A 23,789-nucleotide genomic window follows, 5' to 3' on the forward strand; every position below is an offset into this window, starting at 1 on the left:
GGGGGCGGGGCCACCTAGGGGGCGGGGCCCGGCTGGGAGCGGCCGAGGGGGCGGGGCCGGGCGGCTTCCCGGCGGGCGGTAAGCTCCCGAGCTGAGTTGGAACGGGCAGGTTCCGCGGGGAGGGGCAGGCACGGGCATCGTGTAAGAGTTCGCGTCATCGGGTGGGCAGGGCGGGAGGGAAAGAGTCCGGGCGCCGGGAGTGGGGCGGGGACGGGGAGCCCGCACCTTGGGAGGCGGGGTGGTGGTGGGGCGGTGCCGGGGAGGGCGGTGCCCGGCGGGCCGGGAGCTCCGATCTGCTTCCTGCCGGCGAATAACGGGAATTAACGGAGCAGCTTTGATCTGCGTGTGGATATCCTGGGCCTTTCCACACACGCCCCCGCCCCCGACGGCGAGGACAGACGTGCGGTCCGGTGCTGGGTTGGTCCCCGGGGGGTCGCACTTCTCTGCAGCTGGTCTCCGAGCCGCTGGCAGTAAATGAAGGGCAAAGGTAGGGGGCAGGAAGGAGGGCGCAGAACTCCAGGACTTGAGCTCTTGCAGGCAGGCTGCTACCGATGCAGTGGAATCACACTAAGTCTGAAGGCACACCAACGAAACAGAAGTCCGTTACTCCGTGACGTATCCGTACTGAGTAAATAAGCCTGCACCTCCTACCCCTGCTGCTTCGCTCGACCACCACTGTCCTGAACTTGGTCTCTCTTCGCCATTCTTAGTCGTTTTATCATGGTTGGAGGCATTCCCAAACGCTCTGTTTTATTCTTCTCTTTTTGAGCTTTTAAAGATAACACGTAGCCTTGTGGGATTCACTTTTATCATGGAAGTTTCTCTGTTTCTTACAAGTTGTTAAGTGTGAGGAAGCAGATGATTTATTTTCGCTGCTGTAATATTGATTCTGTGAAGTAGTTTTTGTCCTGTTTATCCATTTTTCTGTGGACACTTCACTTGTCTTCACTATTTTATTACTGGAGGCAGACTGACCATGAAGCTAATGAAATTTGCGTGTAAGGGCCCCTCACTCCCATGGGTCTCTTCCATAGCCCTGAAAGGGAAGCATTGGTAATGTATTCCCATGGTCATGTTGTTGTTCAGTAGCTAAGTCTGTCCGACTCTTTGTGACCCCATGAACTGTAGCATGCTAGGCTTTCCTGCCCTTCACTGTCTCCCAGAGTTTGCTCAAATTCATGTCCATGGAGTTGGTGATGCCATCCAACCACCTCATCCTCTGTCACCCCCTTCTGCTCTCAGTTTTTGCGAGCATCAGGGTCTTTTCCAAAGAATCAGCTCTTCACATCAGCTTCAGCATCAGCATCAGTCCTTCCAATGAACATTCAGGGTTGATCTTTAGGACTGAGGTGTTTTGATTTCCTTACTGTCCAAGGGGCTCTCAAGAGTCTTCTCCAACACCACGGTTCAAAAGCATCCATTCTTTGGTGCTCAGCTTTCCTTATGGTCCAATTCTCACATCTGGAGAGTACATGACTACTGGAAAAACCATAGCTTTGACTATATGGATCTTGGTTGGCAAACTGATGTCTCTGCTTTTTACTATGCTGTCTAGGTTTGTCATAGCTGTTCTTCCAAGGAGCAAGTGTCTTTTAATTTTGTGGCTGCAGTCACTGTCCACATTGATTTTGGAGCCCAAGGAAATGCAGACTGACACTGTTTTCCACATTTTCCCCATCTATTTGCCATGAAGTGATGGGACCAGATGCCATGATCTTAGTTTTTTGAATGTTGAGTTTTAAGCCAGCTTTTTCACTCTCCTCTTTCACCTTCATCAAGAGGCTCTTTAGTTCTGCTTCACTTTCTGCCATTAAAGTGGTTTTATCTGTATATCTGAGGTTGTTGGTATTTCTCCCAGCAATCGTGATTCCAGCTTGTGATTCATCCCTGCATTTCACATGATATACTCTGCTTATAAGTTAAATAGGGTTTTCTATTTAGAGGGTCAAATTTTTTTTAAACTTTTTATTTTGTATCGGAGTATAGCCTAATACAATGTTAACAATGTGACAGTTTCAGGCAGACGGCCCAGGAACGGCAGCCTGCAGTATACACATGTCCCTTCTCCCTCAAGCCCCGCCCCGGTCCAGCCTGCCACGTGACACTGAGCAGAGTTCCCTGCGTTGTACAGGAGGCAGGGGTCCCGTGCTAAGTGATGACAGCTTTGCTTTTCATCTGCTTTTCTTTCTCATACCTTATCATGGTGGCTACAGTCCAGTACAGAGCTGAATGTTTGTGATGATAGCAGACATTCTTGTCTAGTTCCTGGTTTTAAAATACCTTAGTTCACATGTTTCCCTGTTAGGAATCATGTATTTTGCAGGCTTTTTCAAATACCCTTAACCAAGTTAAAAGTTCTCTTTCAAAATAAAAAAAGTTCTCTTTCGTTCTGAATTTGCTAAAAATTTCCTCATGAGTGAGTATTAGATTTTACCCCATGCTTTGTTTCCTCTCTTAATCTGTTGAAGTCAGCAAAAACACTGCCCCCTTATCTGTCAGCATTAAGAATTATATGTATAGGTTTTTCCAATGTTAAATACCTTTGTGTTCCTGCGATAAACCTAATTTGGCCATAATACATATATTATCTTTTAGCTGATATCTTATTTAGGATTTTTATGTTTATGATTGATTTATAATTTTCCTTTCTTATGCTATCCCTGGTTTTACAGGCACCAGAGAATAAGCTGGGGAATATTTCCTTTTTTTTCCTTGTTTTTTCTCTGGAATAATGTATACAGTTCTGAAATGACCGGTCTCCTCAAAGTTTGGCGGAACTCCCTATAAAATTGTCTGGGTGTGGAGTTTCTTTGTATGAGTGGAAGATTTTTACCTTTAGATTTATTGTTTTTATTAGTCATAGATCTAGTCAACATTTTTTAGGAATTCTTGAGTCAGTTTTTCTAAGTTATATATTTTTTAATGTTCTTTTCAACTGTTTTTTTTTTACTTTTAAAAAGTTTTTCATTTTATCTTTTAAAAATGTTTTATATATAATGTCTCTTTTTCATTGATACTAACTTGATGTTTCATTTTTTTCCTACTAGATCTAACTAGAAAGTTTGTTTCATTATATGCTTTTCAAGAATCAACTTTTGACCTTGTTAATAAATATTGCAAATTTGTTTTCTATTTCACTGATATATGTAATTTCTCTGTCTCTTACTACTGTCTTCAGATTATTCTGTTTTTCAGTTAAATGAGTTTAGTATATTCATCTTTAATTTTTCTGTTTTTCTAATATAAGCAACTAAGGTTATAAGTTTTCCTCAAATTACTACTTTTTCTGCATCCCACAAGTTTCAATACACAGTGTTTTTACTCAGTTCTGTTATTTTTAAGTATTCATTATTATTTCTTCTTTAAACCGTCAGTTATTTAAAGACTTTTAAATTCAAAATGTATTTATGTGTTTTATGTATATATTTGCTACTCTATGGATGGAATCAAGGACCCTTGAGACTTGCTCTATTAGGTAGTCCATGGTCGGTTTCTAGAAATATTCTAAGCCAAAGAAGAGTGTTGATCTCACCAATAGGTAGATAGGTGCAGTGATGTATATCAAGTAAATCAAGCTTGGTAGTTCAGATTTTCTACATTTTTACTAACACTCATGTTCAGATTTGCCTCTCATCCATTAATACATAATAAAGTAGATCAAATAGTCACTCATCAAATGATGAATTTGTCCATTTCTCCCTACGGTTCCAGCAGTTTCAGTGTTGTATATTTGGGAGCCATTTTGCTTTAGAATCAGTATGTGCAAAGCAATTTCAGCATTGCTCTGTCTTAGAGTCTTAGATCTGGATGGATTCACTGGAGTCCTTTCTTGGTCCCTGCTGCTCTCCATGCCCAGGCAGGAGGAACTCTTCTACAGCACACGGCCAATTGACTCTAAAGTACTTTTAGAGGCAGTGAACTCCTTCCCTTACAAGGAAGTTCAGTTCTTCATTGGCGATCTCTGCTTGATTATCCTTGCCATTTAATGAGACTCTAAAGCCAGCCTTATGCAAAGCGCTTTACAAACATTATCATGTTTAATTCTCAGTTGTTGTTTAGTCCCTCAGTCGTGTCTAACTCTTTGCGACCCCATGGACTACAGTCCACCAGTCTCCTCACCCATGGGATTCTCCAGGCAAGAATACTGGAGTGGGTTGTCATGCCCTCCTCCAGGGGATCTTCCCCACCCAGGAATCGAACCTGCATCTCTTGCGTTGGCAGGCGGATTCTTTACCATTAGTACAACCTGATTTTTACGTTGAGTCTAAAACCATGCCCCTTTCACTTCCAATCATGGGACCTGGCTCTAACCATCATTTCAAGCATTCTCAGCACTGTAATCCCTTGGAAACCTCAGAAATAGTTGAAGCTAACGTTTTACAGAACCCTGCCCAACTCTCATCAGTGTCATGGAAGCTTTGGACCCTTGCCGTAGACATGCCTGTTCTTACCATGACTTTTGGAAAAGTAGTCATTCTTTTTCTTGTTTTTTCTTTTCCAAAAACAAGTCAATCTTTACATGTGGGCTGCTTCATTCTTAATGTGCAGCCTGATGAGTTAAAACCATTTCTGCATGTGAGTCAGGCATAGTAGAGGAAGCCCAGTATTTTAACATGAAGTTCTTCATCTCAAGGTTAAAAAGTCAACCTCAGGACCACTCAGGTCTCATATGTGGCTCTCCCCCACCATACACCCTTGGATAGAGAGCTCAGATTCAGATTTCCTCTCTGGTGTCACCAGAGCACAGTCTAATCAACCTAAACTGAGACTCCTCTTTCTGGGTCAGCACCAGCATGGCTCTGGGGTGGTCTTTTAGTTGTAGGCCGTGGAAAGCCTTACCTGTGGTAGTTCACGAGGGAATCAGAGGGCATGACGCACGCCGGGCTGTTACGAGTTATGTTTTATGGCAGGGAGGGACAGGAAAATATCCTGGGTGACTCGGTCAGACCGGAGTTGTGGAATGCACACACCCTGCACACCGTGCCCAGAGCTTGTCTGAGAACCGGAAATGCTTCAAGACTGTGAGCCAACCTGTATGGCATTCTCGTGCACTGTTGAGACACGTACCGGAATAAGAGTGCCTGTCATTGTCTCCTGCCAAGGAGCTTCAGCCTCACTCCTACTGTTTATAGCTCTCCCCACTCTTTTAATGTGAGAGGCTTGGAAAACCCGTAGAACTTACATCAAGGTGAAGATAGGGAAGCATTTAGCAGCCATGGATGTTTTTCTTTGCTTGTGTCATCATGATGAATCAGACCACAACTTGGACTCAACTACTTTCTGCCTTCAGTGACTTCCCCTGAGAAGTAGTGTGGCAAAGCTTTCAAGTTCTAAAGATTGATTCACTCATGCAAGGGATTTACAGCATCTACCATGTGGCAGGCCGTGGTGAATGAGGAAGTCATCGTGTTTGCCTCGCAGTGGACGAGGGCGACGGTTCTGTAGTCAGTGCTGAGATGGGGGAAGTACAGACTGTCCGAGGAGTGTGTCAGATGGACACACAAACCAGTCTGGAGAGAAAGAGAAGGGCTTGCAGAGAAAACGACATCTAAACTGAGATCTGAAGGCCAGGAGAGGTTGGGGTGATTCAGACAGGGAGAGGAAGGGAAAGGCCCAAAGTGAGAGAACGGCACATCCAAGGAGCTGGAAGAAGTTGGGTGTCGTCTGCTCAGGCCGAGGTATGCTGCAGTAACAGGTGACCCCACGTCTCCATGGCTTTTGACAACGGCACAGCAATAGTGTATTTCCCACTCCTACTGTAATGTGGAGAAAAGACGGCGGGGTTGGGGGGGGGGGGGTAGGAAGCTGAGGCAGTAATTCAGACTGGAGAAGACGGTGGCCTGAACTCAGGTGGTGGCCGTGGGGGCACAGAGCAGTGGATGGAATCAAGATGCACAGAGGGAGTGCCCTGGTGGTCCAGTGGTTAAGACCCCGAGCTCCCAATACAGGGATTGATTCCTGGGTTCCATTCCTGGCTGGGGAACTAAGATTCTGCGTGCTGCAGGGCACAGCCAAGAAAACAGAAATACATGGAAAGTAGAGTTGCTAGCTCTTTCTGGTTGACGAGACATGGAGGGTAGAAGAAAGGAGCCATGAACGACACCCAAGTTGCTTTATTCCAACCACAGAAAAGGGCAGAGAGGTGAAAGATTCTATAGAGATGAATTTAATATGCACAAGAGCATGATAAATATTGTTAATAATTTTAGAACCATTTTCCTTCCAATCTGGAACACATCATAGAGTTGATGGTCTCATTGATCTATATTATTTCTTCTGCCCAAACTCCTGGCACAGGTATATTCAAAGAACTACATAATTCTTGACAGTGAAGTTTCTGGGACACCAAATGAGGTGCCTACTTAAAACTAGGTCTGTATTACAAATCTAAAATTTCATCCTAAAACTCGAACTTACGAAGATGCCACTAGATAGTTAGAAATATCAGACTGGTACTGAGCTGTTGTTGAGGATGAAGAAAATTTTCTCTACCCTTCTAAGCCCTCTGGGTGGTCTAAGAATTAAATTGACATGACCCTGGGGCCTGTGGTTAAAACTCGGCACTCCCAATGCAGGGATCGCAGGTTTGACCCCTGGTGGAGGAACTAAGATCCCACATGCCACGCAGTTCAGCCAAAAGTGTATTAAAAAAATAAGTGTTCTATGGAGAAACTGGAACATTGCTGATGGGAATGTAAAGTGGTGCACCGCTATTCTGGAAAATAATCTGGCAGTTCCTCAAAATGTTAAACAGAGTCACCGCGTAACCCAGAAATCCCACTCCTGGACTCCAGGAGACTCGGCAACAGGTGTCCAAACAAAAACTTGTGCAGGAATGTTCGCAGGAGCAGTGTTCCCAACAGAACACCGAGACCAGTGTCCATTATAAACGGGTAAATAAAGTGTGGCCTGTCCTTACAGTGGAATATTATTCAGCAATAAAAAACTAAGTACTGATACGTGCTACAGTGTGGAAGAGCCTGGGAAACACTGAGCTAAGTGAAAGACATCAGTCAGAGAAGACCCACATATTATGACTCCATTTATATGAGAGGTCTGGACTAAGCAGATTCAGAGAGACAGGAAGCAGGTCAGCGGTTGCCCAGGACCGAGGAGCGGGGATGTGTGGTGGGAAGAAATGGGAAGTGACTGCTAGTGGGTTTCTTTCTGGCGTAATGGAATGTTCTAACATTAGATTGTGGCAATGGTGATGTACAGCCCAGTACATATATCTTAAAATACTTAATTATACACTTAGAATGGGTGCATTGTACGGTACGTGAGTCTCCAGAAGGGTTTTTAAAGTGAACATAGCGGCTCTCCCTGGGTGCTGAGCTTTTTGCTTTTTATCTTTTTGCTCATCTGTGTCTTCTACCGTGAGCAAGTGTTTCTATTTGTCAGAAAAAGGGAAGTTATTAGTTTAAACAGCTTGTCTTGGCAAGGTAACGTCTTGGAATTTAGTGTAGAAGTTTGTGGGTTTAAGACCAGTAACTGCAGAGGAAACTGTTCCTTTCTCCCAGACCATTTCCTGCATCTCATTATCCTCTACTGTAAAGTAGAGGATGGTTTTTCTTTTTTTTTTTTCCATCAAATAATGAAATCTGGTGGGTGTTCTTACTTTTTTCATCTTGTGTGGTGATTCATTCTGGCTGAACGCCTTTCCATTTTTGACTTTTCATTGTTTGCTGCAGCCCGAGAACCTCTGTGCTTTAAGATCTTTGGATGGGAATGCATTCAGTGTGGTTTCACAAATTGGGTTTAAGACTTTAATCCACTTCAGCACATCCTTCCCTGACTCCATGACCAGTTAGCATTTGGGGTAATCCCTTCACAGTGATAAATACAAGCAACAGTGAATGTGTTTTGCAAAAAAAAAAAAAATCTTAAATTTCAATTTGACAGTATAATAATATACTGTGGGAATTAAAATGACTGTGTTAAAATAGATTATAACTAGTCTGAAAGATTATATAAAAGTATTTTGAAGAAATGGAGATTTTCTCTATTGTAGCATAAGTTAATATGTTGATTAATTCTTTTTGGCAGGTGGGTGAATCAGTAAGTAACAGATGATAACTGGGTTTAAGGAAAATAACTGTGGAGTCATACTTGCTTAAAAGAGAGATACTTAGTTGAAAGGTTACATTGCTTAAACAGAAAAATCCATGAAGAGGTAATAATATCAGATTTTCTTCTTAGAAACCATGAAATTAGAAATGACTGCTTTAATACTGGCGGGGGGCGGGGGACACATATCACAAAATCTGATACAGTTCATCAAAAGACAATTCGAAAAGCTGAAAGCATTATAAAATATAATTACTAAAAGCATTATAAAATAGTATTATTATGTGAAGCAAGAAGATATATTTGCATGAAATTTTGCAAAAAACTTCAAATTTAAGGTTTTTGCTCGTGTTTGAATTTGTATCCTTGAAGTCAATGTTGTGAAAAACAGCAGGAGTTCTGCAGAGGCTCCTGGAAATGGGGAATGTGGGTGGCAGCCTTCAATTTTCTACCAAGGGGTGATTTCATTTCAGAACTGGGTCAGGAGTTTAAAAAAAAGTGGGAAAAAAACTTAGAAAGCAGTGCTGGCTTTCAGTGGTCACTTGTATAAATGTCTACATCTTTGCAGTTTGAATTGGTCAGTGGCAGCCTCCCCCTGAATTCTGAGGTGGAAAAGGGAAGGCCCTTATGTGGTGATGCAGGTCGACCACAGCTGGGCTCGAACCCGGGGTCAGAAGTGTTTGCGACAGGACAGCCCAGACGTGTGGAGAGCCCAGACTGCAGCCGTGTGTGGGCCCTGGAGACTTGGCTTAAGCCAGGACCAGAGGACGGGGCGTGGGGGAAATGCCAGCAGAGTCAACACAAGTCACACGTTCCCACTCAGGACTACTAGGTAAGAATTATTTCGGAGGAAAAGATGACACAGGCTTTATCAGAGCCCTTTGCTAAGATGGCCCACCTGTGTCCTGTCTGCCTCACCCACTCTGCTCAGATTCCCTGAAGGCAAAGACCCTGGAGTTTCCCTTTGTGTCAACAACACCTCTGCAGTCCAAAAATATTTGAATGATTTGCAAGGATTTGATCATCTACCAAGTTACTGCCTACAGGATAGGAATCTATTTTCCAGTTGCAGGTAGTCATCGGCCCTCAGGAGAGAGAGCTGCGCACTGAGGAGCCTCTCTGGGGAGAAAACAACCAGGCTCCTGGCCCTAAACTCTCCGCCTTCATGCTCGCGTCCCTGCGCCGGGAGTTCCTGTGGCTGAGTCCCTCAGTCGTGTCCGACTCTCTGCGACCCCGTGGCCTGCTGCCCGCCAGGATCCTCTGTCCACAGGATTTCCCAGGTAGGAATCCTGGAGGAGGTTGCCTCTCCCTTCTCCAGGATCTGTGCTTTTTGCGAGAGTGGGTCGTACAAAAGATGGCACAAGTCTGGCCAACCTGTTTCTCTGGAAGATACTAGATTTAGATAAATGTGGACTTTGGGGATTATTCCCAAAAAAAGCATTACAAACATGTGTGGATTAGGATTGAATTTTGAGAACTGTGAAGATGCTACTAACACATTTCCTAAGTCAAATAAAATTTTATTATGAATATGACCAACGCACCTTAGCTCACTTGCTTTTTAAAAATAGGCAAGTATCAGTTTGCATGTCTATAATCTATTTAATTACAATTTTCATCTTTTTTATTTCATTTTTATCGAGTCTTTATTTATTTTTTAATTTATTTATTTTTTAGTTCTACCAGTTTCTTGCTACCAACCCATCTCCCTCCACCGTCGTGCACACACGATCAGTCATGTAATCCCATGGACTTCGGCCCGCCAGACTCCTCTGTCCATGGATTTTTCCAGGCAAGAATACTGGAGTGGGTTGCCATTTCCTTCTCCTACAATTTTCATCTTGTTAGTGAAAAATCAGCATTTAGTTTATCTTTCTATTACTTTTAAAAAGTTACCATATGCGGTCATCTGAATGTTTGTGTCCTCCCCAAATTCATCTGTTGAAGTCTTAACGCCCAACATGACAATTCTAGGAGGTAAGACTTTGGGGAGGCTCTGGGGTCATGAGGGGGGCCCTCGTGGGTGGGATTAGAGTCCTCATCGAAGAGAGCCGACAGAACTCTCTCACCCCTTCTGGCCTGTGAGGACACGGTGAGAAGGCATCGTCTTTGATCCAGGAACGCGACCTCCCCAGACACTGGATTGCGGCGCTGTGATGGTCTTAGGCTTGCCGGCCTCCAGAACCACGAGAACTGAATTTCTGTTTGCAGAACAACAGTCTGTGGGTTTTGTTAGAGCACCCAGAGATGGCTAAGACGCTGTAGTAGCTGAAATGTGTCCTACAGTGGGATGTGGAATCCATCCCCTTTATGATGTAAAAAAGTAAAAACTGAGTGTGATAAATAATTTTACTTAGCCTCTCTTTTGTTTATCTTTTATGTAGATAGATTTCACGATGACAAAAAAGAAAAGAAGAAAGACTCTCGGGTCAACCATGGAGGATGCTAGGGAACTGTGACATAACGAGAAATGGGTATTTGGTCCCTGCCCCGGCTTCTGGGCACAGGGCTCCGAAAACTTGGAATTTCTGGAGTGTTAGGGTAAAACAAGGCATCTTTGCTTGTTTATAACTAGCCTCTTTCAGCCATAATCTGCCATAATCTGAGTTTGTGTCAATGCCGTGACTTAGAAAAGACCCTAAGGGTGGGACTGAGGGGCTGGTTGTCAGGGAAACCAGCCTTGGATGGGAGGAGACGGTCAGACCTAGGGGGAGGGGCGAGGGGCTGGAGCTGGACTTCATCACCAACAGGCAGTGATTTAATCAGTTGTGCCCAAGGAAGGAAGCCTCCATAAAGCGCCCACACAGCAGGTTTCTGAGGGCACCTGAGCTCTCTGAGTGGTGGCATGGATGCCCCACCCGCCCCCACACCTGGCCTGTGCACCTTCTTCCTTCTGGCTGTTCCCGAGTTGTGTCCTTTATGATAAACACCTTGCATGCTCAGTCATGTCCAACTGTGACCCTACTCACCATAGCCCTCCAAGCTCCTCTGTCCACGGGATTCTCCAGGCAAGAATATTGCAGTGGGTTGCCATTTCCTTCTCCAGGGGGTTGTCCTGATCCAGGGATCAAACCTGAGTGTCCTGCATTATTAGGTGAATTCTTTACCACTGCACTGCCTAGGAAGCCCCCTTATAATAAAGGGGTGATAGTAAGTGGTTCCCTGGGTTCTGTGAGCAAATGACCAAGCTGAGGAAAGGCTTGTGGGGTCCCCAATTGATAGCTGGTTCCTCAGAAGTATAGGCAGCTGGGATTTGCAGCTATCGTCTCAGGTTGGGGACAGTCTTCTGGAACTGAGCCCCTAACCCATCTACACTAACTCTGGGCAGTTAGGGTCAGAATTGCATGATAAGACAGAAAATCCCATACATCTGGCCTCAGAAGTTTTGTGAGCAGAGAGAAATAGGCATACTTTCCTTTCAGGAACCAACTCATCATTCTATCAATGATAAATAAAAAGAAAGAGACTTGAACACTCTCTGTCTTTCCTGTACAAACTGTCCCTGGGGGGAACCACTTGTTGACAGGCCGGTTTCCCTTTGCAGAGACGGCCCAGCTGAGAGTGAGGGGCCCTGCAGACGAGAGCACCACAGGGCTGCAGCCTGCGGTGAAATCGTGGGTGTGAGTGAAGATCACCAATTGCTGCAAAAGGTATTAGGTGAAGACACGGACAGACTTAGCCACGCATGAGTCAGCCTGGCAGGGCCCGAAGCCTCTGAGCAGTCCCAGCATTGCAGAGTCATATGTTCCGTGCTTCCCAGTGGAAGTACACAAAACCACTGACTGACACAGTGTCCACGCCAGAGAAGGGAGCCTAAGTCGGACTGAGCCTCTGGATGTATCATTTCCAGAAGATATAAGAGACAGAGGAGGAGGCTTTTAAGCAGCCCCAGCCAGCGGTGTGCAATTACCAAAATTCAGACTGTGGAAAAACTTACAGGAAAAAAAATGACAATACATTTCAGGGGAAAGAAAGTGAGACCGACAGAAACAGTGGAGGAAGCCATGGTCTAGAAGAGGTAGACCTCTTTAGTGTATAAACTAAACGTAACATGTGACCCTTTCTTGACTCTTGACTTAAACAAACTGGTCATAAAAAAAAAAAAAAAGAAAAATTCAAGAACTGCCAAGAAGACTCTCTTCTACAGGCAAAAACAGGATCTCAAACCCCAGCCACTCTCTTTGACTTTTTTTTGGCGTAAATCCTGTAATTAAAGAGCTGCACCTTTTAGTTAAACCTTCTTGCCCAGAGTTAATACCTTTTAAACCTCATCAATCACTGATTGTCAGATGGGCTGAGATTAATGAGCTTGTTTCCCAAGGGTGGGTATCAGTGAGGCATTTAAAGCTTGAAGGTGATTTTTTAAAAGTTCCGGGAAAGGGGGCAATAATGCAAAAAAAAAAAAGGAGAGAGAAAACTCAGAAATCAAGTATCACCGATTTCAGGAGTGTCCTGAGCTCTCTGGCCTTCTCTCTCTTGGTTCTTCAGAGCGGATGGCAGAAGACATGATAGGAGGGGGATGGAGCCAGCCTGGTGACAACAGTGATGTTCTGGATTTTTGTTTGTTTTGTCTTTAGAATTTTTTTTTTTTTTTTTTTTTTGCCTGTTTGTCTCAATAGGAATGAACATGAATTCAAAAGACCAAACATTTCAAACCAAACAGCGAAGCCATTTGAAGGCAGCCTCCTGGTGGCCGGCGCCTCGTGCCCTGGGGTCAGTTCTCAAATCAAGGTGAAAGATGAAGTCAAAGTGGAGACCGAAGGAAGGTGAAAGGCCCTTCGCCAGCATCCCTGGTAGGTAACCATCCGCTCTCTGTATGGGAGCGCCTCCAGTAGCTGGAAATCTCAGCCACATTCCGTGTTTGGCAGGTGGGTTTGAAGTTGCTGCCGCATCTCCCAGGACAGTGTTCTCACCCTCAGAGGCCCTGACTCCTGCCTGGGGCCCGGGGAGGCTGCGGGGACAGCCCTCCGGTCAGACCATGTCAGCCCCTGGGGCAGGCAAGGCGAGTGGCTGGGGCTTTCCCTTGGACGCCGTGGTGCCCTGTTGGGCTGAAAGTGTGATTTCAGTGGTTAGAAAGTGAGAGCATGTGCTAATGTATTTAAAACTGGTTCTGAAACCACTCTCTTAAGGATGAACTTAAGCTTGCTGGGGGGAAGGGATGGTTAGGGAGTTGGGGATGGACATGTCCACACTGCTGTATTTAAAATGGATAACCAGCAAGGACCTAGTGTTGACCACAGGGAACTCACCCAGTGTCCTGTGGCAGGCTGGATGGGAGGGGAGTCTGGGGGAGCATGGATACATATGTATGTTTGGCTGAGTCCCTTTGCTGTTCACCTGAGACTATGGCAACATTGTTTATCAGCTCTGCCCCAATACAATACAACAAGGGCTTTAAAAACTAAATAAAATCACTCTTTTAAGTTTTGTCTTCCTCAGGGTAAACATTGCTTGTTCTTTGAAATAATGATAATACATGCTTATGTATATAAATATAATAAATAATAAGTATAAATATTTTAAAATATATGTATATCATTAGAAAAGAGTACCTAACCCACACTGACATATGGTGAGACCATACACATCGCTTCTACTCACATCTCAGTGGCTGGAACGTTGCCGCGTGGCCACCCCTGCCAGCAGGGGCCTGGGAGAGGTAGGGTCTGGGGAGCCAGGGGGTCAAACCTGCCCTGCCCTGGAATGGGGGGGCGGGGGAGGGGGCCTGGGCATCTCTGCCCGACAGCTCTGAGCAGAATCTGTGTGACCCCGCAGCGCAATGACAGTGAGTCCTGGTTTTGTCCTCAGGCCCAGCGGCCCGGCCCAGGAAGGGTCACAGGGTTGGAGACACATGGGACGGAGCCGACCCTGACTCCAGAATTACAGGGTTCAGAGCGCACGGTGAGCGGCCAGCACAGGCCAGGCAGAGCAGCGAGAACAGAAGGGGTCCCAGCCGTGCCGAGGAGGTGTCTTAGCCCCGGCCAGGTCCCTGGTAGGTGATGGCCTCAGGACACGCGTGAGCTCAGACAGGGCCCCGGGCTGCACCCGGACCACTCAGCAACGGGGGCGCGGGTCCTCCAGCCGGTGTCCGACTCGGGGAGTCCGCCCAGGGCGGGGCTGGGGCTTCCCCGAGACCTCACGTCTCTATGCCGGTGAAGGTTTCCGTGATGTTACAAAACCAAGTCCTAAAGTTCGTTCTTTAAGTCTATGTGTCTGTCTCTGTTTTGTAAATCAGTTCGTCTGCATCACTTTTTTAGATTCCACACATATCAGCAATATCATATGATATATGTCTTACAGTATAGTGTCATATGATCCAATATAAAATAAAAATTTTAAGAATAAATAAAAATTTAAAAATCAAAATTAAAAAGAAAACCAAAGTCCTCCTGTGAAGGGAGGGATACTCTTAGTTGAGACCCTCGCAGGTGTGACTGGACACTTCAGAACAGCTCGCCTGCTGGTTGACATCGGTGGTCACCATGACTCTACGCTGACGGTTGAACAAAGCTTGAGTCCAAGGAGCTTCACACCAGATGAGCAGGAACCAGCGCACACAGCCCAGCGTGACCGTCCTCCACCGAGAGTTTCACTGAAATACTCAAATGCAAGCCCCGGGTGTGAAGGACGCATGTTCCTGGCGGCCTGACACCCATTCACTGCACCTCCAGTCGGTTCTGTTTTGTTTTTTTTTTGTTGACTCTAGTCTTCCTCTCTGTGTGGTTGGGGGCGGAGGCAGCTCCGGTCTCGAGTCCAGGGGTGACTCGTGACCTCTGGAACCTCTCAGAGCCCCGTCGTCCCTGGACAGCAGGCCCTGGATCAGGAGTGGCACCTGACTCATCCCAGCTGCTGGGAAAGCAGGTTCCTTTCACTGTCCTGCCATCTTGGCACGTGGAGCACGACAATAAAAGAATTTATCTTTTTTAGCCCAGGACCCAGCCACATTTGGTGTCTGCCGTACACTGCGGTTTCTTCGCCAAGAAACCTGGCAAATCCTCTTGCCCATCCCTGTCTTGTTTATCTCCTTATGCTGGCTTGTAGTGGGTTTTCTGTGCACTAGAAAAAAAATCCTAACCCAATACATTTGAAATTATTCCTGAGTCTCCTGAATGGAAAATTACACAATAAACAGTTAAATAATTAATTAAATGATATAATTAAAAGCCAAGTAACATATATGACTAGTTCATATAATTAAATGAATGAGCTATTATCATATAGCAGAATAGACAAAGCCCCATTGTTCTCTACTGTACTGCCAGAATTTGAAGCCCCAGTCTGATCACAGGCTGGAAGAATTCTTTGTCACACATTGCTATGTAATGGTCTGTATTACTGTAGATTTGAGAGCTTAAAAATTCGGTCATTATCAAGAATTCAGTCTTAAATCTTTCTGGAATGAGGTGGGAATATAAATAAGTTTTAAAAGGCATCATGCCATCCCTTCCTCTTTCTAACAGCTTCTTTTCTAAGAAGTCAGACTCCTTTTACACAGACTCCTTGTTCTCATCCTGTGGTTCTTAAAAAGCACCAACAATAGTTCTTCTTACCACTTAGAGTGAATAAATAATTCAGAGTAAGATAATACCCAGTGGAACTTCGAACTAAGAAACTTCTTCCAAGTCCTTGAAGATGGATCTTCAAAAGAGAACACTGAAGGACAATTTTTTGGATTCCTGTGTTGTTTCTAAATGATGTCAAAGTAATACAGAACAGTCTTCACAGTGTCTGTTTGGCAAAGTCCCGTTTGATCGACGGGGTGGTGCTGGTGGGTGCACACGAGTCGTGCGTGGCGCCTGCCTTGAGCTGGGTGCCAGGACATTGGCAGAGGGGAGCCGAAAGTTCTTCTGTCCCAGCTTCTCCACTCAAGCACGACCACAACAGTTACTCTAGAAACCCACGCCTTACCTCCTCTCACAGACGGGGCGGAGCTCCATCCCTCGTTAGTAACCCGTGGAGGTACATAACACGCCTCACAAGAAATTAATCAGTCATGTCTTATCCAAATCCTTCAGGTTGAAATTCCGCTGTCCTTAGCGGAAATAGAAAGCTATTGACAGTCATCAATGTGAGGGTCCTTCGTGTATTTGGACCCTACGATTAAACGCTCCACTTTGGGCTTAATATCTTTTTTTAATGATTTCTTTTTTAAAAACCATTGTATATAGTTTGATGTGAACTATTTTTAAAGTCTTTATTGAATTTGTTACAGTACTGCTTCTGTTTAATGTTTTGGTTTTTTGGCCACAAGGCATATGGGATCTCAGCTCCCCCACCAGGGATCAGATCTGAAGCCCCTTCATTGGAAGGCGATGTCTTAACCACTGGACCTCCAGGGAAGGCCCTAAAACCGTTTTTTAAATGGAAGCATGTGACTCAGATGGTAAAGAATCTGCCTGCAATATGGGAGACCTGGACTTGATCCCTGGGTTGGGAAGATCCCTTGGAGGAGGGCATGGCAACCCACTCCAGTATTCTTGCCTGGAGAATCCCATGGACAGAGGAGCCTCGCAGGCTACAGTCCACGGGGTCGCAAAGAGTCAGACATGACTGAGCGACTGAGCACGGTGCGTAGCTAATTCACAGCTTGTGTTGGTCTCAGGTGCGTGGCGCAGGGACTCAGGATATCCAACTGTATATACGCACATGGATAGAGTCTTCTTCAGATTCTTCTCCCTTATTGGTCATCACAGGGTACTGAATATAGTTCCTTGTGCTATAGACTAGGTCCTTGTTTATCTCTCCTGTACGTACACGTTAATCCCAAACTCCTAATTTGTCTCTTCCCTTGAGGGGACTTTCCTAACGCCCTCATCTAGTCATCCTCGGCCGGGTGACGGGACGCTTGGCAATGTCTGCAGACTGTTCTGGTTGTCACAGCTGGAGGGCAAATGCAACTGGCATCCAGGGGGTAGAGGCCAGGGATGCTGCTGCAGTGCACAGATGGTGCACACACGCACACGCATGCGCACACACACGCACACACATGCACACACACGCGTACACACGCATGCACACACGCGCACACATGCGTGCGCACATGCGCGCACACACACACACACACACACACACACACGGACATCCCCTACAATGAGTCGCCCCCGCTGTTAACAGCACCGATGTTGATGAACTCTGCTACCTTCCTTATTACAGTCTTATTTTCCAGACCTTTACTAATCCTCTAAATTTGCTTTGCGCCTCTTCTCCAACTGACATTACCCTAGTTGGATTTGGAGCTGTGACTTAACACGTGAGCCTGATTGTTACTGAAAACTAAGGACACTTCCTAATTCCCTCCGTCTGTGATACTTGTTAGGGAATAAGCTAAAGTGACATGTCCTGCGTGAAGGTTATAGACACAGAACTTCTCTGGGGATATAAATGACCCCCTTCAAATGCATGTGGGCATTTGGGTGAATTACTAGGGGGGTCCAAATTCTGCTCCAGTAAGATCATCAGGACATCAGAGCCTGATAGGAAAGAAGAGAGGCTCGGGGTGGGGGCAAGAAAGGAAGTCTCCCTGAGCTGCAGCCGGGGGACCAGGGTGACAGGAGCAGAAGGGGGAGCCCCCCAAGGCTCGTGCTGATGACATTCTACCTGACAACCGAAGAAAGGCCCTGGGGGAGGCCGCCCAGCCTCAGCTGCGTTTTACTGCAGCCCAGGGACACATATTTAAGTTAACTTTGGGCAAGTTCTTAAACTTCTGTAACTTTCCCCACATTTGTTTACTTTTAATTCCCTGTTTCTCAATAACATGGACCAGTGAAAACCCTTAAAATGAAAAGACTCGTGTCTGCCTTCAAAAATGGCAGGAGTAAGTCCCTTTGAGGGTAATCTCGGAAAAAAAGGATTTCTGGAAGAAGAGGCAGACTGGTCCTGGCCAAGAAGGGGAGCCCCCCAAGGCCAGCAAGAGGAGGCCTGGGATGGACAGAGTGCTTTGAGTCTTCGGAGACAGAGCCGTTTTTCCTCCACACAGTGCTTCACTGTGAGAGGCTGTAAGGCACCGGTTTCTGACTTGATTAGCATTTTGCTCCTAACTACTGCTCTTAAAGTCAAATTATAGCTTTCTAGAGGATGAAAAAAAAGGGGGGAGAGAGAGAGAAAGAAATATGCTGAGGTTTGCACAGAGATCAAATAACCATTATGTTCTAAAAACCATACATTCTGCCGCTTGTGCCGATTTTATGCCAGGTCCGACGTTTCTCATGATTGCTGTCTGCGTAGAAACCTCGGCCTCAGGGAGTCTGAACACAAGTCGTCTGGTTGGCTGGATGTCTCTACGAAGTCGATAGTGCATTCCTTGGGGTTTGAGTTCCAAGTATGTTTTTATATGTGAATGACTCATGGAGACCTTATTTGCACACTATCCATTTGGCATGAAAGACTATCTGGATGAATGTGAAAAAAATCATCAATTTCACATTTATGCAAGGGGAAAGTGGCAGCTTAGTGTCTCTCACATTCCCTCTACTTCCAGCTCCAAATGAATTCTGACTGCATCTGCCAGGGCCCCTCAGTCGCAGGAGGGGTGGGACCACTGGCCCTGTGAGCCCTTCTTCACTGGGGGCAGGGCCAGGCCGTGGGCGGCTTTATGTTCATAAGGTTGACAGCCTAAGAGAAATGGATCAATTTCTTTAAAATCTCCAGTTACCAAAGTTGAAACAGACAACCTAAATCATTCTATGTGAGCATGTGCTGAGTTGCTTCAGCTGTATTCAACTCTGTTCGACCCCATGGACTGTAGCCCGCCAGGCTCCTCTGTCCATGGGATTCTCCAGGCAAGAATACTGGAGTGAGTTGTCATTTCCTTCTCCAGGGGATCTTTCTACCCAGGGATTGAACCCGCTTCTTTTATGTCTTCTGCACTGGAAGGCGGGTTCTTTACCGCTCGTGCCAACTGCAAGCCCACTAAATCATTCTATAACCATTAAAAAATTGAGTTTCTAATTTAAAAGTCCCCTAAAAGAAATCATCAGTCTCAGATGGCTTCACTGGAAAGTTTCATCAAACATTTAAAAGGAATTAATACCACGGTCTTTTCCAGAGATAGAAGCAGAAGGAATACTTCCTAACTCATGTGTTATGAGGTCAGTATTACTTTAATATAAAGTCAGACAAAGACAGTAAAACAAACAAAAACTGCAAAAAAATATCTCTCATGGAGTGAAGTCGTTCAGTCGTGTCCGACTCTTTGCGACCCCATGGACTGTAGCCTACCAGGATCCTCAGTCCATGGGATTTTCCAGGCAAGAATACTGGAGTGGGTTGCCATTTCCTTCTCCATCTCTCATGAACTTAGATACAAAAATTCCAATAAAGTATTAGCAAATTGATTGCAACATAGTATTTTAAAAAATGATCCCACCATGACCAGTAAAGTGGGATTTACTCTGGGTCTGAAAGACTGGTTCAGCATTTGAAAATCCACAAGGTAACCAGCACAGCAACAGACTAAAGAAGAAAAATCATATAATCATAATGATCAATTAACAAATAAGAGGTGTTTGACAAAATCCAACTCCCATTCATGATTAAAAAACAAAGAAACAAAAAACACAAAAAAAATCTCATCAAGATAGGAATTACCTCAACTTCACAAAGACACTGCAGACTCCTACCGCTAAGGTGATACCAATGGTGAAAGACCAAATGCTTTTTCCTTAAGATTGGGAACAAGACAAGGATGTCCACTTATTATTATATTATTATATACTGTAGTACTGGGAAGTCTAATCGCTGTTCTATGGCAAGAATAAAATAAAAGTATACCATCTAGAAAATAAGAAATAAAATTATCCCTATTTGCAGACAGGGCTTCCCCAGTGGCTTAGTGGTAAGGAATCCACCTGCCAGGGCAGGAGACTCAGGTTCGATCCCTGGGTCAGGAAGATCCCTGGAGGAGAAAATGACACCCACTCCAGTATTCTTGCCTGGAGAATCCCATGGACAGAGGAGCCTGGCGGGCTATAGTCCATGGGGTTGCAAAGAGTCGGACGTGAGTGAGTACACACACACCATTTGCAACCACGTGATTGTCTACATAGAAAATCCGCCCCCCCCCCAAAAAAAAAGAAAATCCCAAGGACGCTACAGTAAACAAACTCTAGAACTAAGTTCAAAAGAATCATAAGAAGCAAGATCAACACATGGAACCCTGAGTATCTTTATATACTAACAATGAACATGTGGAAAAGAAACTCAAAGTGGAATACCATTTACAATCACCCAAAAGAAAATGGAATACCTAGGTATATATATAAAACGTGTTCATGATCTCTACACTGAAAATTATAAAATGTTGATGAAATAAAGAAGACCTAAACAAATGTGTGACATCCTGTGTTCATGGGCTGGAGGATCAAACAGGAAAGACATCAATTCTACCCAATTCGTCTATAGCTTCAATGTAGTTCCTACTAAAATCCCAGCAATTTTTTCAGACATAGTCAAGCTTATTCTAAAATTTATATGGAACAGGTTCTAGGATAGCTAGACAATATCGACAAAGAAGAATAAAAAGGGAGGAATCGCCCTATCTGATGGGAAGGCCTGTAATCTAGCTACAGTGACCAAGAGAGTGTAGGACTTATAGAGGGAAATCACACACTGTTGAGTGGGTTAAAATGGAGAACCCAGAAACAGGCCTGTACACATATGCCCGGGTAGACTTGACAAAAATGCAAAGGCAGTTCCATGGAGGAAGAATAATCTTTTCAATGAATGCTGCTAGAACAAATGGACAAGTATTAAAAAAAATAATTGGACCTAAATTCACACCTTACACAAAAATTACTTCAAGCAGTCATCAGACATAAACGTAAAGTGTAAAATTATGAAACATTTTGGAAAAAATAGAAAAAAAATCTTTGCGACTTAGGGCTAGGCAGGATGTATGACATCGGAAGTGTTGTATAAATCATAAAAGGAAAAATGAATAACCAGACGGCGACAAACTTTAAAGACTTATACTCTCCCAAAGCCCATGTGAAGTGGATGAAAAGATAAACTATCAGCTAGGGGAAAGTATTTTAAAACCACATATCTGATAAAAGACTGGCAGCTAGAATGTATGAAGATCCTCTCAAACTCAACAGTTAAAAAAAAAAATCAAACAAACCAATTAGAAAATGAGCAGAGACATGAACAAGCATTTTACTAAAGAGGATATATTTGTATCAAACAACCACATGAAAAGATGTTCAATGCCATTAGTCATCAGGGGAATGCAGATTAAAGCTGTGATGAAATTTCACTGCACATCCAACATCGTCGTGAAAATAAATATCAGTGGCGACAGCAGATGCTGATGGGGATGCAGAGGAGCTGGACCACTCCCCCACTGCTGATAGGAATGTGAGATGGTACAGCCACTTTGGAAAACAGGCTGGCGGTGTCTTATAAAACTAAACATGCAGTTACCATACAACCCAGCAATTGCATTCTTGAGCATCCATCCCAGCGAAACAAAAACTTATGGTCACACATAAGTCTGTGTGTGAATGTCCATGGCAACTTTATCCCAGACAGCCAAAAATTGTAAATAGCCCAGGTGCCCTTCAACAGGTGAGTGACTGAACAAACTGGTATATACACGCTGTGGAATAGTACTCAGCCATGAAAATGAATCAGCTATTGAAACATGCAAAACAACTTGGATTGATCTCAAGGGAATTATGCTAAGGGCAAAAAAGCCAATCCCCAAATATTACAAACTATACAATTCCATTTATATATCATTTTGAAATGACAGAATTATAGTTCAGTTGTTGCCAGGGCTTAAGAATGAGAGAAATGGGTGGGGAAGGTTGCAAAAGAATAAAATGAACGTTCCTTATGGTGATGATTTATTCAGTATCTCCCCCCGACCATCTTGACCATGATGCTGGATACGTGAATTTACACACATAATAATATTATATAGAGCTAAACACACAAATGCAAGAACAACTGGGGATGTCTGTGTTGTACAGTGTCAATGCCCTGCTTTTGATACTGTGCTACAGTTTTCCGTAATGTTGGCATTGAGGAAACTGGGTAAAAGTCTATGGGATCTCTGTGTATTATCACTTAAAATTGCATGCTCATCTATCATTATCTCAATTAACTTTTCAATAAAAAAGAATCACTTGTAATATGTTTCAGTAGTTCAAAGGGCACTAAAAATGAGAGAAATAGATACCATTTGTTATTGGAGACATGAGCTATATTTTTAAAGGCATACGACCTATATGAAGAAAAGTAAAACCTTATTGAAGGGCTTAGATCACCATCTGAACAAAATGGAACAATCTATCACGCCCTTGAGTGGGAAGACATTTTGAAAATGACAAATCTGTCAAAATTAAGACAGAAATTCAGCACAATTCCAGTTAGAATTCTTGCCAAGATTCGTGGTTGTTGTTTTAAGCGGGGGTGGATGCAGGATCAAAATATCTTAGAGCTCACAGGGAAGAATAAAGCTCCAGAATATGGAAAGCGTGTAAAAATGAAAGCTGGAGATGGAGAACGTGCCTCCCCCAGCGTCAGAATGCAGCCACAAGACCACTGCAGTCTGCTCCCTGTGGCTCTGGTCTGGGACCAGTCAGGTCCCAGAGCCCAGGAACAGTCCCCGGGGCACAGGAGGACTGACGTAAGCAGAGGTGGCATTTCCATTTGGAGAGCAAGAATCGTTTATTGCCAAATGGTGCCGGCAGGACTGGTTCTGCATCTGGAAAGAATACCATCATACTCTATGCCACGGCGTGTAAAGTTGTAAAAGAACAAAAATTCCATGAGAATAGTTAGGCTACAATATGTGGACTCGGAGTGAGAGACCTTCTCAGCTAAGATAGGAAATCCAGATGTTGGTTTTCAAAAAGATACTTTCAGCAATACAAAGATTGGAAACATTTGAATGGCAGGCGATGCCACACACAAATCTACAAATAAATAATGGAGTAGAAAAACAAACTCACTGTGCTTATGACAGGAAAAGGGCTAATGTCTATAGTATGCAAAGAACTATAACAAATTGGGGAGGAAACCCCTCACCACACACGCATAACCCCCAGTGGGCAGATTATGTTCCCCTCATCAAAGAGCAAATACAAGATGCCAAAAACATATGCAAAGATGCTCAGACTTTCTAGTGGTCAGGGAAATACTGATTAAAAAATGCAAAGAGTTGACTCATTGGAAAAGACCCTGATGTTGGGAGGGATTGGGGGCAGGAGAAGGGGACGACAGAGGGTGAGATGGCTGGATGGCATTACCGACTCGATGGACATGAGTTTGAGTAAACTCCGGGAGCTGGTAATGGACAGGGAGGCCTGGCGTGCTGTGATTCATGGGGTTGCAAAGAGTCGTACACGACTGAGCAACTGAACTGAACTGAATTGAACTGACTGAACATATTCTAGTCATTAGATTGTCAAATGTTAAAAGGTATACTAACACCTATTTCTGGTTGGGACTGGGGGGAAAATATTTCTGGTGGAAATGTAAAGTCTTTTGGAAAGGAATCTGGTAGTATCTCTTAAAATGGAAACTATAGGAGAAGGAAATGGCAACCCACTCCAGTATTCTTGCCTGGAAAAGTCCATGGACAGAGGAGCCTGGTGGACCGCAGTCCATGGGGTTACATGACTGAGCATGTGTGCATGAGCATGGAGGGAGATGGGTTGGTAGCAAAACTGGTAGAACTAAAAAAAAAAAAAAAAAAAAGGAAACTACACACATCTTCA

The 23,789-nt window shown here is 44.4% G+C and overlaps 1 long non-coding RNA gene across 4 annotated transcripts; it reads left to right on the top strand.

Moving 5' to 3' along the window:
* The first annotated feature begins 77 nt into the window (after positions 1-77).
* Positions 78-10,419, top strand: LOC133069473 (uncharacterized). Of its 4 annotated transcripts, none has more exons than XR_009695881.1 (4): positions 78-141; positions 8,636-8,899; positions 9,134-9,347; positions 9,745-10,419. It is a non-coding gene; the product is annotated as an uncharacterized LOC133069473 (long non-coding RNA). The 4 variants fall into 4 exon arrangements; XR_009695880.1 differs by lacking the exon at positions 78-141 and adding an exon at positions 271-487; XR_009695882.1 differs by lacking the exon at positions 78-141 and adding an exon at positions 271-417.
* The last annotated feature ends 13,370 nt before the right edge of the window (positions 10,420-23,789 follow it).

The sequence above is a fragment of the Dama dama genome, chromosome 14, assembly GCF_033118175.1.
Source record: "Dama dama isolate Ldn47 chromosome 14, ASM3311817v1, whole genome shotgun sequence".
Classification (NCBI taxonomy): Eukaryota; Metazoa; Chordata; class Mammalia; order Artiodactyla; family Cervidae; genus Dama; species Dama dama.